The sequence below is a fragment of the Microcebus murinus genome, chromosome 13, assembly GCF_040939455.1.
Source record: "Microcebus murinus isolate Inina chromosome 13, M.murinus_Inina_mat1.0, whole genome shotgun sequence".
In the NCBI taxonomy this organism is placed as follows: Eukaryota; Metazoa; Chordata; class Mammalia; order Primates; family Cheirogaleidae; genus Microcebus; species Microcebus murinus.
This window is the reverse complement of record NC_134116.1, coordinates 688,010-702,308: the sequence shown is the minus strand read 5'-3', so window position 1 is coordinate 702,308 and position 14,299 is coordinate 688,010. Positions and strand designations below refer to the sequence as shown.

Genomic DNA, 14,299 nt, shown 5'->3' with positions numbered 1-14,299 from the left:
CAGTCCAGAAGCCACGCATGCTGCCGCGTGACGGCGGTGTCGCGGCTTGGGACAAGAGGAGGCCCCACGGTGCGGGCTGGGGCGCCAGGCACCGCGGCGGGCGCTGAGGGTGGGGGTGACCCCCACCCCGGGCCGCCGCCTCGCTCCCAGAAAGGGGACAGAACAAGAGGCAAAACAAAAAAAAAAAAAGAAGAAGCCTACGGCACCCGGTATTCCCAGGCGGTCTCCCATCCAAGTACTAACCAGGCCTGACCCTGCTTAGCTTCCGAGACCAGACGAGATCGGGCGCGTTCAGGGTGGTGTGGCCCTAGACGGCGGAGGGCGCCCCTGCCCCGCTCAAGAAGCCGAGCCTCTCTGCGCTTCCCCGCCGCCTCCTCCCGCCCCAGGCCCCGCGCCGGCGCTGACCGGCGCCGGGCCGGGCCTGTTGAGTTCACCGGCCGGGTCCGGCGGGCTCCGTGGGACGGGGGTGACAGGCGGGGCGGGGCGGGGCGGGCAGGGAGCGGCGGGCCGGGGTGGGGGGCTGTCTCTCTATACACACACACACACACACACACACACACACATTCACACTCACACTCACACAAGATGCGCCTCCACTGCTGGACTCGCCAAGGTGGAGACCTTCCAGCCTCCTTCACCTACCCGCCCCCCACCCCCAGCTCGTGGCCGCCCCCACCGCCGCCGCCGCCGCCGCCGCCGATTGCGCACGCGCGGGTCGCCCGCCCTTTGACCCCAGGCAGGGGCCGCCCTCCCCGACAACCCCTTTCAGCTGCGCCCCCCACCCTGTGGGTGGGCTGCCGCCTATTCCCCCGGGCCCGGGCTGGGGCACTGCGCATGGGGGAGGGGAGCGAGTGTATGGGGCGTCTCTCTCTCTCTCTAGGGATGTGTCCCATGGGTGGGGTGGCGTGGTTTGTGGGGCGCTGAAGAAATCAGTCCCCTCCATCTCCTACCTCTGGAAAACGCCCAAGCCCTTGGAGAACTGCCGGCAACGCGACCGTGGGGGCCGGGACCCTCCTCTGTGTCCTCCTGTGGCCCGGTCCAAGGGGCCTGGGCCTGGCCGGGGCTGCATTGGACCCCGACCTCCCTGGCGTGTGGACTCGCTAAAAATCGGCGATTAGATATTGGATTCCAGCTTCATTGAGGTCATTTCACTAATGAGTGCACCGGAAAGAGTTTCCTAATCCATCTGTGAGGGTGGCAACTGAAAGAGAATTTTAAAGCTGACAGAATAGGCGAGGAAAGGCATAGGAGATTTCCACACCCAGTAAGGAAGCCTTTCCCGAAATGGAAGAAAGAAACGAGCAAACAGAAACACCGGTAGCCCGCCAGGATCAGAGTCTGCCCCCGAGAGAAAGTACCCTGACCAGGTTCACCCGTGGGTGGGTGGCGAGCTAGCGGCATTCAGAAGAGCGAGGCCCGCAGTCTGTGCAGAAGACACCTGCACTCGGGTGTGTGTGGCGGCACGATTCACAAGCAGCTCCAGATGTTAAGCCAAGGAGAAGCCAGGGAGTTCCCAACGCCCCAGGTGTCCTCAGCCCACGACTGGCTGCTGGGGGAATGCGAAGCCCGGCTCCTTGTCTCAGAGCGGGACAACCAGGAGGTGTGACGTACACCCCGGGGTTCCCAGGAGGATCAGGCTGAAGCTGGGACTTGGCCTGAAAGTGTCCCCTCGCATGGCCACCCGCTTCCCCTTCCTGCTCCTCTACTCCTGGTGCCCCTCCATCCAGGGGCCAGACCTTAAAGAGTCACCCGCAAGAGAATCCTGGTCCCAAAGGAGCCATCTGGGGGACCCGTGCTGAGAGAGGTTGTGGGCATGGCCCGCTGGGGCTCTGCCCGACCCAGGGCTGAGAGGTGCAACCTCCCAGCTCTGGGTCCCTGCAGGGGAAGCGTTGGCAAGCACAGGGCCAGTCCTCCAAAGGCCCAGGTGCAGGGAGCCCAGGCCAAGCAGCCTGTGGAAGAAGCCACCCCGGGAACACGACTGCAGGCCACGGCCCTTCCCACCTCCTCCTCCTCCTCCTCCTGCTCCTCCACCCCCCCGACCTCCCACCCCCACCCCCCCGACATGGCGCAGGGCTCAGAGACACCTCAGACACTTGCTACCCAAAGTGCAAAGGGCATCAGTTGCTCCTCCACACCCCCCCCCCTGCCCAGCAGACCGCGTTGTCCAGCCAGCCCCCGGGCCTCCCTGGGGTGCCCAGCACAAAAGTGCAGACAACCACCGGACCCTCAATCTCAGTTTTCGGATGTTTTTGCCACTCTAAGGACCCGCAGGCCAGCTGGGCCTTCTGGCAGGACAGAGAGCCCCGGAATCCGACGTGGAGAGCCGGGTGTACGTCCCCACGAGGAGGCGGTCCCCACCTCCGCGGCTCTCCCCTTGCGGGGGGGAAAAGCAGCCACGGGGCCTCAGAGAAGACACCAGGCTGGGCGCCCGCCCCACAGTGGGGGCACGTCCCCCGCAGGCCACTTAGCGCCGGCCGCCGGCCGGCGGACGGTTGGGTGGCGCGAGACGCTGCGGCCGCCCTGCTACCGGGTTCCTGGGAGGGCGTCCTGGAACCAGCGTCCACACCAAGCCCTTGGAAGGCCCAGGCGACGGAGGAGCCCCGTCAGGCAGGGGCCGAGGACGGTGACGGCCCGGGCGGGGAGGAGCGTGTCAGGCAGGGGCAGAGGACGGTGACAGGTGACAGGCCGGGCGGGAAGGAGTCAGTCAGGCAGGGGCCGAGGAGGAGACGGGCTGGGTAAGGGTTAGGGTTAGAGTCAGGGCACAAGTCACAATCGCAAAGACCTGGAAGCGACCCGAGTGCCCAGCGACCCACGAGTGCGTAAATGAAATGTGGCGCGTGGACACCACGGAGTGCTATTCAGCTAGGAGGAGCAGCGGTGAGAGGGCACCTCTCGTGGTTCTCCTGGCCAGAGCTGGAACCCGTTCCAGTAAGCCAGGTAGCCCAAGAATGGACACACGAGCACCACGTGCTCGCGCTCACCAGCAAATGGGTACGAACCGATGGACACCTAAGTGGACACAGAGGAATCACCTTCATCGGGTGGGTGTCGGGCGGGTGGGGGGAGGGGATGGGCATACACCTCCATTAGGAATGGGGTGGGTGCGCACCGACTGGGGGATGGGCGCACTTGAGGCTCTGACCCGAGGGGGGAGGCTGGGAGAGGGCAACGTACCCGACCTTAACATTGGTACCCCCACAATACGCTGCAACAACATCAGAGGTAAATGAATAAGAACACAGGGGGGAGGGGGGCACGGGCAACACATGTCACCTTAATACTTGGACTCCCATCATCTGCTTGAAAAGAGAGAGAAAAGAAAATGCAATCATAGAGATAAGAGACACTTTTTAAAAATAATGAATCCGAAGAGAAAAGTAAAAGGAGGCCTGTGGAGCAGGTCTGGGTGTGACTCCGGATCCCCCAACATCAGGTGCCACCACCAAAGATTCCTACGTGTAGCCCATAGAACCCCAAAAGCAACGGGACGAGTTCTGGTCACATACTCCCTCAAAATGACATCCTGGCCTTCTTCTGGAACTCCCTCCCCTCTCAGACTCTCAAGGTTTCCTCCAGCGTGTCGGTTCCCACAGAGCAGACCTTTGGTCTGAGACCTGACAGTCCAGAAGCCACGCATGCTGCCGCGTGACGGCGGTGTCGCGGCTTGGGACAAGAGGAGGCCCCACGGTGCGGGCTGGGGCGCCAGGCACCGCGGCGGGCGCTGAGGGTGGGGGTGACCCCCACCCCGGGCCGCCGCCTCGCTCCCAGAAAGGGGACAGAACAAGAGGCAAAACAAAAAAAAAAAGAAGAAGAAGCCTACGGCACCCGGTATTCCCAGGCGGTCTCCCATCCAAGTACTAACCAGGCCCGACCCTGCTTAGCTTCCGAGACCAGACGAGATCGGGCGCGTTCAGGGTGGTGTGGCCCTAGACGGCGGAGGGCGCCCCTGCCCCGCTCAAGAAGCCGAGCCTCTCTGCGCTTCCCCGCCGCCTCCTCCCGCCCCAGGCCCCGCGCCGGCGCTGACCGGCGCCGGGCCGGGCCTGTTGAGTTCACCGGCCGGGTCCGGCGGGCTCCGTGGGACGGGGGTGACAGGCGGGGCGGGGCGGGGCGGGCAGGGAGCGGCGGGCCGGGGTGGGGGGCTGTCTCTCTATACACACACACACACACACACACTCACACTCACACTCACTCACTCACACTCACACAAGATGCGCCTCCACTGCTGGACTCGCCAAGGTGGAGACCTTCCAGCCTCCTTCACCTACCCGCCCCCCACCCCCAGCTCGTGGCCGCCCCCACCGCCGCCGCCGCCGCCGATTGCGCACGCGCGGGTCGCCCGCCCTTTGACCCCAGGCAGGGGCCGCCCTCCCCGACAACCCCTTTCAGCTGCGCCCCCCACCCTGTGGGTGGGCTGCCGCCTATTCCCCCGGGCCCGGGCTGGGGCACTGCGCATGGGGGAGGGGAGCGAGTGTATGGGGCGTCTCTCTCTCTCTCTAGGGATGTGTCCCATGGGTGGGGTGGCGTGGTTTGTGGGGCGCTGAAGAAATCAGTCCCCTCCATCTCCTACCTCTGGAAAACGCCCAAGCCCTTGGAGAACTGCCGGCAACGCGACCGTGGGGGCCGGGACCCTCCTCTGTGTCCTCCTGTGGCCCGGTCCAAGGGGCCTGGGCCTGGCCGGGGCTGCATTGGACCCCGACCACCCTGGCGTGTGGACTCGCTAAAAATCGGCGATTAGATATTGGATTCCAGCTTCATTGAGGTCATTTCACTAATGAGTGCACCGGAAAGAGTTTCCTAATCCATCTGTGAGGGTGGCAACTGAAAGAGAATTTTAAAGCTGACAGAATAGGCGAGGAAAGGCATAGGAGATTTCCACACCCAGTAAGGAAGCCTTTCCCGAAATGGAAGAAAGAAACGAGCAAACAGAAACACCGGTAGCCCGCCAGGATCAGAGTCTGCCCCCGAGAGAAAGTACCCTGACCAGGTTCACCCGTGGGTGGGTGGCGAGCTAGCGGCATTCAGAAGAGCGAGGCCCGCAGTCTGTGCAGAAGACACCTGCACTCGGGTGTGTGTGGCGGCACGATTCACAAGCAGCTCCAGATGTTAAGCCAAGGAGAAGCCAGGGAGTTCCCAACGCCCCAGGTGTCCTCAGCCCACGACTGGCTGCTGGGGGAATGCGAAGCCCGGCTCCTTGTCTCAGAGCGGGACAACCAGGAGGTGTGACGTACACCCCGGGGTTCCCAGGAGGATCAGGCTGAAGCTGGGACTTGGCCTGAAAGTGTCCCCTCGCATGGCCACCCGCTTCCCCTTCCTGCTCCTCTACTCCTGGTGCCCCTCCATCCAGGGGCCAGACCTTAAAGAGTCACCCGCAAGAGAATCCTGGTCCCAAAGGAGCCTTCTGGGGGACCCGTGCTGAGAGAGGTTGTGGGCATGGCCCGCTGGGGCTCTGCCCGACCCAGGGCTGAGAGGTGCAACCTCCCAGCTCTGGGTCCCTGCAGGGGAAGCGTTGGCAAGCACAGGGCCAGTCCTCCAAAGGCCCAGGTGCAGGGAGCCCAGGCCAAGCAGCCTGTGGAAGAAGCCACCCCGGGAACACGACTGCAGGCCACGGCCCTTCCCACCTCCTCCTCCTCCTCCTCCTGCTCCTCCACCCCCCCGACCTCCCACCCCCACCCCCCCGACATGGCGCAGGGCTCAGAGACACCTCAGACACTTGCTACCCAAAGTGCAAAGGGCATCAGTTGCTCCTCCACACCCCCCCCCCTGCCCAGCAGACCGCGTTGTCCAGCCAGCCCCCGGGCCTCCCTGGGGTGCCCAGCACAAAAGTGCAGACAACCACCGGACCCTCAATCTCAGTTTTCGGATGTTTTTGCCACTCTAAGGACCCGCAGGCCAGCTGGGCCTTCTGGCAGGACAGAGAGCCCCGGAATCCGACGTGGAGAGCCGGGTGTACGTCCCCACGAGGAGGCGGTCCCCACCTCCGCGGCTCTCCCCTTGCGGGGGGGAAAAGCAGCCACGGGGCCTCAGAGAAGACACCAGGCTGGGCGCCCGCCCCACAGTGGGGGCACGTCCCCCGCAGGCCACTTAGCGCCGGCCGCCGGCCGGCGGACGGTTGGGTGGCGCGAGACGCTGCGGCCGCCCTGCTACCGGGTTCCTGGGAGGGCGTCCTGGAACCAGCGTCCACACCAAGCCCTTGGAAGGCCCAGGCGACGGAGGAGCCCCGTCAGGCAGGGGCCGAGGACGGTGACGGCCCGGGCGGGGAGGAGCGTGTCAGGCAGGGGCAGAGGACGGTGACAGGTGACAGGCCGGGCGGGAAGGAGTCAGTCAGGCAGGGGCCGAGGAGGAGACGGGCTGGGTAAGGGTTAGGGTTAGAGTCAGGGCACAAGTCACAATCGCAAAGACCTGGAAGCGACCCGAGTGCCCAGCGACCCACGAGTGCGTAAATGAAATGTGGCGCGTGGACACCACGGAGTGCTATTCAGCTAGGAGGAGCAGCGGTGAGAGGGCACCTCTCGTGGTTCTCCTGGCCAGAGCTGGAACCCGTTCCAGTAAGCCAGGTAGCCCAAGAATGGACACACGAGCACCACGTGCTCGCGCTCACCAGCAAATGGGTACGAACCGATGGACACCTAAGTGGACACAGAGGAATCACCTTCATCGGGTGGGTGTCGGGCGGGTGGGGGGAGGGGATGGGCATACACCTCCATTAGGAATGGGGTGGGTGCGCACCGACTGGGGGATGGGCGCACTTGAGGCTCTGACCCGAGGGGGGAGGCTGGGAGAGGGCAACGTACCCGACCTTAACATTGGTACCCCCACAATACGCTGCAACAACATCAGAGGTAAATGAATAACAACACAGGGGGGAGGGGGGCACGGGCAACACATGTCACCTTAATACTTGGACTCCCATCATCTGCTTGAAAAGAGAGAGAAAAGAAAATGCAATCATAGAGATAAGAGACACTTTTTAAAAATAATGAATCCGAAGAGAAAAGTAAAAGGAGGCCTGTGGAGCAGGTCTGGGTGTGACTCCGGATCCCCCAACATCAGGTGGCACCACCAAAGATTCCTACGTGTAGCCCATAGAACCCCAAAAGCAACGGGACGAGTTCTGGTCACATACTCCCTCAAAATGACATCCTGGCCTTCTTCTGGAACTCCCTCCCCTCTCAGACTCTCAAGGTTTCCTCCAGCGTGTCGGTTCCCACAGAGCAGACCTTTGGTCTGAGACCTGACAGTCCAGAAGCCACGCATGCTGCCGCGTGACGGCGGTGTCGCGGCTTGGGACAAGAGGAGGCCCCACGGTGCGGGCTGGGGCGCCAGGCACCGCGGCGGGCGCTGAGGGTGGGGGTGACCCCCACCCCGGGCCGCCGCCTCGCTCCCAGAAAGGGGACAGAACAAGAGGCAAAACAAAAAAAAAAAAAGAAGAAGCCTACGGCACCCGGTATTCCCAGGCGGTCTCCCATCCAAGTACTAACCAGGCCTGACCCTGCTTAGCTTCCGAGACCAGACGAGATCGGGCGCGTTCAGGGTGGTGTGGCCCTAGACGGCGGAGGGCGCCCCTGCCCCGCTCAAGAAGCCGAGCCTCTCTGCGCTTCCCCGCCGCCTCCTCCCGCCCTAGGCCCCGCGCCGGCGCTGACCGGCGCCGGGCCGGGCCTGTTGAGTTCACCGGCCGGGTCCGGCGGGCTCCGTGGGACGGGGGTGACAGGCGGGGCGGGGCGGGGCGGGCAGGGAGCGGCGGGCCGGGGTGGGGGGCTGTCTCTCTATACACACACACACACACACACACACACACATTCACACTCACACTCACACAAGATGCGCCTCCACTGCTGGACTCGCCAAGGTGGAGACCTTCCAGCCTCCTTCACCTACCCGCCCCCCACCCCCAGCTCGTGGCCGCCCCCACCGCCGCCGCCGCCGCCGCCGATTGCGCACGCGCGGGTCGCCCGCCCTTTGACCCCAGGCAGGGGCCGCCCTCCCCGACAACCCCTTTCAGCTGCGCCCCCCACCCTGTGGGTGGGCTGCCGCCTATTCCCCCGGGCCCGGGCTGGGGCACTGCGCATGGGGGAGGGGAGCGAGTGTATGGGGCGTCTCTCTCTCTCTCTAGGGATGTGTCCCATGGGTGGGGTGGCGTGGTTTGTGGGGCGCTGAAGAAATCAGTCCCCTCCATCTCCTACCTCTGGAAAACGCCCAAGCCCTTGGAGAACTGCCGGCAACGCGACCGTGGGGGCCGGGACCCTCCTCTGTGTCCTCCTGTGGCCCGGTCCAAGGGGCCTGGGCCTGGCCGGGGCTGCATTGGACCCCGACCACCCTGGCGTGTGGACTCGCTAAAAATCGGCGATTAGATATTGGATTCCAGCTTCATTGAGGTCATTTCACTAATGAGTGCACCGGAAAGAGTTTCCTAATCCATCTGTGAGGGTGGCAACTGAAAGAGAATTTTAAAGCTGACAGAATAGGCGAGGAAAGGCATAGGAGATTTCCACACCCAGTAAAGAAGCCTTTCCCGAAATGGAAGAAAGAAACGAGCAAACAGAAACACCGGTAGCCCGCCAGGATCAGAGTCTGCCCCCGAGAGAAAGTACCCTGACCAGGTTCACCCGTGGGTGGGTGGCGAGCTAGCGGCATTCAGAAGAGCGAGGCCCGCAGTCTGTGCAGAAGACACCTGCACTCGGGTGTGTGTGGCGGCACGATTCACAAGCAGCTCCAGATGTTAAGCCAAGGAGAAGCCAGGGAGTTCCCAACGCCCCAGGTGTCCTCAGCCCACGACTGGCTGCTGGGGGAATGCGAAGCCCGGCTCCTTGTCTCAGAGCGGGACAACCAGGAGGTGTGACGTACACCCCGGGGTTCCCAGGAGGATCAGGCTGAAGCTGGGACTTGGCCTGAAAGTGTCCCCTCGCATGGCCACCCGCTTCCCCTTCCTGCTCCTCTACTCCTGGTGCCCCTCCATCCAGGGGCCAGACCTTAAAGAGTCACCCGCAAGAGAATCCTGGTCCCAAAGGAGCCTTCTGGGGGACCCGTGCTGAGAGAGGTTGTGGGCATGGCCCGCTGGGGCTCTGCCCGACCCAGGGCTGAGAGGTGCAACCTCCCAGCTCTGGGTCCCTGCAGGGGAAGCGTTGGCAAGCACAGGGCCAGTCCTCCAAAGGCCCAGGTGCAGGGAGCCCAGGCCAAGCAGCCTGTGGAAGAAGCCACCCCGGGAACACGACTGCAGGCCACGGCCCTTCCCACCTCCTCCTCCTCCTCCTCCTGCTCCTCCACCCCCCCGACCTCCCACCCCCACCCCCCCGACATGGCGCAGGGCTCAGAGACACCTCAGACACTTGCTACCCAAAGTGCAAAGGGCATCAGTTGCTCCTCCACACCCCCCCCCCTGCCCAGCAGACCGCGTTGTCCAGCCAGCCCCCGGGCCTCCCTGGGGTGCCCAGCACAAAAGTGCAGACAACCACCGGACCCTCAATCTCAGTTTTCGGATGTTTTTGCCACTCTAAGGACCCGCAGGCCAGCTGGGCCTTCTGGCAGGACAGAGAGCCCCGGAATCCGACGTGGAGAGCCGGGTGTACGTCCCCACGAGGAGGCGGTCCCCACCTCCGCGGCTCTCCCCTTGCGGGGGGGAAAAGCAGCCACGGGGCCTCAGAGAAGACACCAGGCTGGGCGCCCGCCCCACAGTGGGGGCACGTCCCCCGCAGGCCACTTAGCGCCGGCCGCCGGCCGGCGGACGGTTGGGTGGCGCGAGACGCTGCGGCCGCCCTGCTACCGGGTTCCTGGGAGGGCGTCCTGGAACCAGCGTCCACACCAAGCCCTTGGAAGGCCCAGGCGACGGAGGAGCCCCGTCAGGCAGGGGCCGAGGACGGTGACGGCCCGGGCGGGGAGGAGCGTGTCAGGCAGGGGCAGAGGACGGTGACAGGTGACAGGCCGGGCGGGAAGGAGTCAGTCAGGCAGGGGCCGAGGAGGAGACGGGCTGGGTAAGGGTTAGGGTTAGAGTCAGGGCACAAGTCACAATCGCAAAGACCTGGAAGCGACCCGAGTGCCCAGCGACCCACGAGTGCGTAAATGAAATGTGGCGCGTGGACACCACGGAGTGCTATTCAGCTAGGAGGAGCAGCGGTGAGAGGGCACCTCTCGTGGTTCTCCTGGCCAGAGCTGGAACCCGTTCCAGTAAGCCAGGTAGCCCAAGAATGGACACACGAGCACCACGTGCTCGCGCTCACCAGCAAATGGGTACGAACCGATGGACACCTAAGTGGACACAGAGGAATCACCTTCATCGGGTGGGTGTCGGGCGGGTGGGGGGAGGGGATGGGCATACACCTCCATTAGGAATGGGGTGGGTGCGCACCGACTGGGGGATGGGCGCACTTGAGGCTCTGACCCGAGGGGGGAGGCTGGGAGAGGGCAACGTACCCGACCTTAACATTGGTACCCCCACAATACGCTGCAACAACATCAGAGGTAAATGAATAAGAACACAGGGGGGAGGGGGGCACGGGCAACACATGTCACCTTAATACTTGGACTCCCATCATCTGCTTGAAAAGAGAGAGAAAAGAAAATGCAATCATAGAGATAAGAGACACTTTTTAAAAATAATGAATCCGAAGAGAAAAGTAAAAGGAGGCCTGTGGAGCAGGTCTGGGTGTGACTCCGGATCCCCCAACATCAGGTGCCACCACCAAAGATTCCTACGTGTAGCCCATAGAACCCCAAAAGCAACGGGACGAGTTCTGGTCACATACTCCCTCAAAATGACATCCTGGCCTTCTTCTGGAACTCCCTCCCCTCTCAGACTCTCAAGGTTTCCTCCAGCGTGTCGGTTCCCACAGAGCAGACCTTTGGTCTGAGACCTGACAGTCCAGAAGCCACGCATGCTGCCGCGTGACGGCGGTGTCGCGGCTTGGGACAAGAGGAGGCCCCACGGTGCGGGCTGGGGCGCCAGGCACCGCGGCGGGCGCTGAGGGTGGGGGTGACCCCCACCCCGGGCCGCCGCCTCGCTCCCAGAAAGGGGACAGAACAAGAGGCAAAACAAAAAAAAAAAGAAGAAGAAGCCTACGGCACCCGGTATTCCCAGGCGGTCTCCCATCCAAGTACTAACCAGGCCCGACCCTGCTTAGCTTCCGAGACCAGACGAGATCGGGCGCGTTCAGGGTGGTGTGGCCCTAGACGGCGGAGGGCGCCCCTGCCCCGCTCAAGAAGCCGAGCCTCTCTGCGCTTCCCCGCCGCCTCCTCCCGCCCCAGGCCCCGCGCCGGCGCTGACCGGCGCCGGGCCGGGCCTGTTGAGTTCACCGGCCGGGTCCGGCGGGCTCCGTGGGACGGGGGTGACAGGCGGGGCGGGGCGGGGCGGGCAGGGAGCGGCGGGCCGGGGTGGGGGGCTGTCTCTCTATACACACACACACACACACACACACACACACTCACACTCACACTCACACAAGATGCGCCTCCACTGCTGGACTCGCCAAGGTGGAGACCTTCCAGCCTCCTTCACCTACCCGCCCCCCACCCCCAGCTCGTGGCCGCCCCCACCGCCGCCGCCGCCGCCGCCGATTGCGCACGCGCGGGTCGCCCGCCCTTTGACCCCAGGCAGGGGCCGCCCTCCCCGACAACCCCTTTCAGCTGCGCCCCCCACCCTGTGGGTGGGCTGCCGCCTATTCACCCCGGGCCCGGGCTGGGGCACTGCGCATGGGGGAGGGGAGCGAGTGTATGGGGCGTCTCTCTCTCTCTCTAGGGATGTGTCCCATGGGTGGGGTGGCGTGGTTTGTGGGGCGCTGAAGAAATCAGTCCCCTCCATCTCCTACCTCTGGAAAACGCCCAAGCCCTTGGAGAACTGCCGGCAACGCGACCGTGGGGGCCGGGACCCTCCTCTGTGTCCTCCTGTGGCCCGGTCCAAGGGGCCTGGGCCTGGCCGGGGCTGCATTGGACCCCGACCTCCCTGGCGTGTGGACTCGCTAAAAATCGGCGATTAGATATTGGATTCCAGCTTCATTGAGGTCATTTCACTAATGAGTGCACCGGAAAGAGTTTCCTAATCCATCTGTGAGGGTGGCAACTGAAAGAGAATTTTAAAGCTGACAGAATAGGCGAGGAAAGGCATAGGAGATTTCCACACCCAGTAAGGAAGCCTTTCCCGAAATGGAAGAAAGAAACGAGCAAACAGAAACACCGGTAGCCCGCCAGGATCAGAGTCTGCCCCCGAGAGAAAGTACCCTGACCAGGTTCACCCGTGGGTGGGTGGCGAGCTAGCGGCATTCAGAAGAGCGAGGCCCGCAGTCTGTGCAGAAGACACCTGCACTCGGGTGTGTGTGGCGGCACGATTCACAAGCAGCTCCAGATGTTAAGCCAAGGAGAAGCCAGGGAGTTCCCAACGCCCCAGGTGTCCTCAGCCCACGACTGGCTGCTGGGGGAATGCGAAGCCCGGCTCCTTGTCTCAGAGCGGGACAACCAGGAGGTGTGACGTACACCCCGGGGTTCCCAGGAGGATCAGGCTGAAGCTGGGACTTGGCCTGAAAGTGTCCCCTCGCATGGCCACCCGCTTCCCCTTCCTGCTCCTCTACTCCTGGTGCCCCTCCATCCAGGGGCCAGACCTTAAAGAGTCACCCGCAAGAGAATCCTGGTCCCAAAGGAGCCATCTGGGGGACCCGTGCTGAGAGAGGTTGTGGGCATGGCCCGCTGGGGCTCTGCCCGACCCAGGGCTGAGAGGTGCAACCTCCCAGCTCTGGGTCCCTGCAGGGGAAGCGTTGGCAAGCACAGGGCCAGTCCTCCAAAGGCCCAGGTGCAGGGAGCCCAGGCCAAGCAGCCTGTGGAAGAAGCCACCCCGGGAACACGACTGCAGGCCACGGCCCTTCCCACCTCCTCCTCCTCCTCCTCCTGCTCCTCCACCCCCCCGACCTCCCACCCCCACCCCCCCGACATGGCGCAGGGCTCAGAGACACCTCAGACACTTGCTACCCAAAGTGCAAAGGGCATCAGTTGCTCCTCCACACCCCCCCCCCTGCCCAGCAGACCGCGTTGTCCAGCCAGCCCCCGGGCCTCCCTGGGGTGCCCAGCACAAAAGTGCAGACAACCACCGGACCCTCAATCTCAGTTTTCGGATGTTTTTGCCACTCTAAGGACCCGCAGGCCAGCTGGGCCTTCTGGCAGGACAGAGAGCCCCGGAATCCGACGTGGAGAGCCGGGTGTACGTCCCCACGAGGAGGCGGTCCCCACCTCCGCGGCTCTCCCCTTGCGGGGGGGAAAAGCAGCCACGGGGCCTCAGAGAAGACACCAGGCTGGGCGCCCGCCCCACAGTGGGGGCACGTCCCCCGCAGGCCACTTAGCGCCGGCCGCCGGCCGGCGGACGGTTGGGTGGCGCGAGACGCTGCGGCCGCCCTGCTACCGGGTTCCTGGGAGGGCGTCCTGGAACCAGCGTCCACACCAAGCCCTTGGAAGGCCCAGGCGACGGAGGAGCCCCGTCAGGCAGGGGCCGAGGACGGTGACGGCCCGGGCGGGGAGGAGCGTGTCAGGCAGGGGCAGAGGACGGTGACAGGTGACAGGCCGGGCGGGAAGGAGTCAGTCAGGCAGGGGCCGAGGAGGAGACGGGCTGGGTAAGGGTTAGGGTTAGAGTCAGGGCACAAGTCACAATCGCAAAGACCTGGAAGCGACCCGAGTGCCCAGCGACCCACGAGTGCGTAAATGAAATGTGGCGCGTGGACACCACGGAGTGCTATTCAGCTAGGAGGAGCAGCGGTGAGAGGGCACCTCTCGTGGTTCTCCTGGCCAGAGCTGGAACCCGTTCCAGTAAGCCAGGTAGCCCAAGAATGGACACACGAGCACCACGTGCTCGCGCTCACCAGCAAATGGGTACGAACCGATGGACACCTAAGTGGACACAGAGGAATCACCTTCATCGGGTGGGTGTCGGGCGGGTGGGGGGAGGGGATGGGCATACACCTCCATTAGGAATGGGGTGGGTGCGCACCGACTGGGGGATGGGCGCACTTGAGGCTCTGACCCGAGGGGGGAGGCTGGGAGAGGGCAACGTACCCGACCTTAACATTGGTACCCCCACAATACGCTGCAACAACATCAGAGGTAAATGAATAACAACACAGGGGGGAGGGGGGCACGGGCAACACATGTCACCTTAATACTTGGACTCCCATCATCTGCTTGAAAAGAGAGAGAAAAGAAAATGCAATCATAGAGATAAGAGACACTTTTTAAAAATAATGAATCCGAAGAGAAAAGTAAAAGGAGGCCTGTGGAGCAGGTCTGGGTGTGACTCCGGATCCCCCAACATCAGGTGCCACCACCAAAGATTCCT

The 14,299-nt window shown here is 63.8% G+C and overlaps 4 non-coding genes across 4 annotated transcripts; all 4 read right to left on the bottom strand.

Moving 5' to 3' along the window:
- Positions 1 to 194: 194 nt before the first annotated feature.
- Positions 195 to 313, bottom strand: LOC142875027 (5S ribosomal RNA). The gene has a single exon (XR_012922605.1). It is a non-coding gene; the product is annotated as a 5S ribosomal RNA (ribosomal RNA).
- Positions 314 to 3,813: 3,500 nt separating this feature from the next.
- Positions 3,814 to 3,932, bottom strand: LOC142875094 (5S ribosomal RNA). The gene has a single exon (XR_012922619.1). It is a non-coding gene; the product is annotated as a 5S ribosomal RNA (ribosomal RNA).
- A 3,497-nt stretch (positions 3,933 to 7,429) lies between these two features.
- LOC142875026 (5S ribosomal RNA) lies at positions 7,430 to 7,548 on the bottom strand. The gene has a single exon (XR_012922604.1). It is a non-coding gene; the product is annotated as a 5S ribosomal RNA (ribosomal RNA).
- Positions 7,549 to 11,043: 3,495 nt separating this feature from the next.
- On the bottom strand, positions 11,044 to 11,162 carry LOC142875082 (5S ribosomal RNA). The gene has a single exon (XR_012922617.1). It is a non-coding gene; the product is annotated as a 5S ribosomal RNA (ribosomal RNA).
- Positions 11,163 to 14,299: the final 3,137 nt, after the last annotated feature.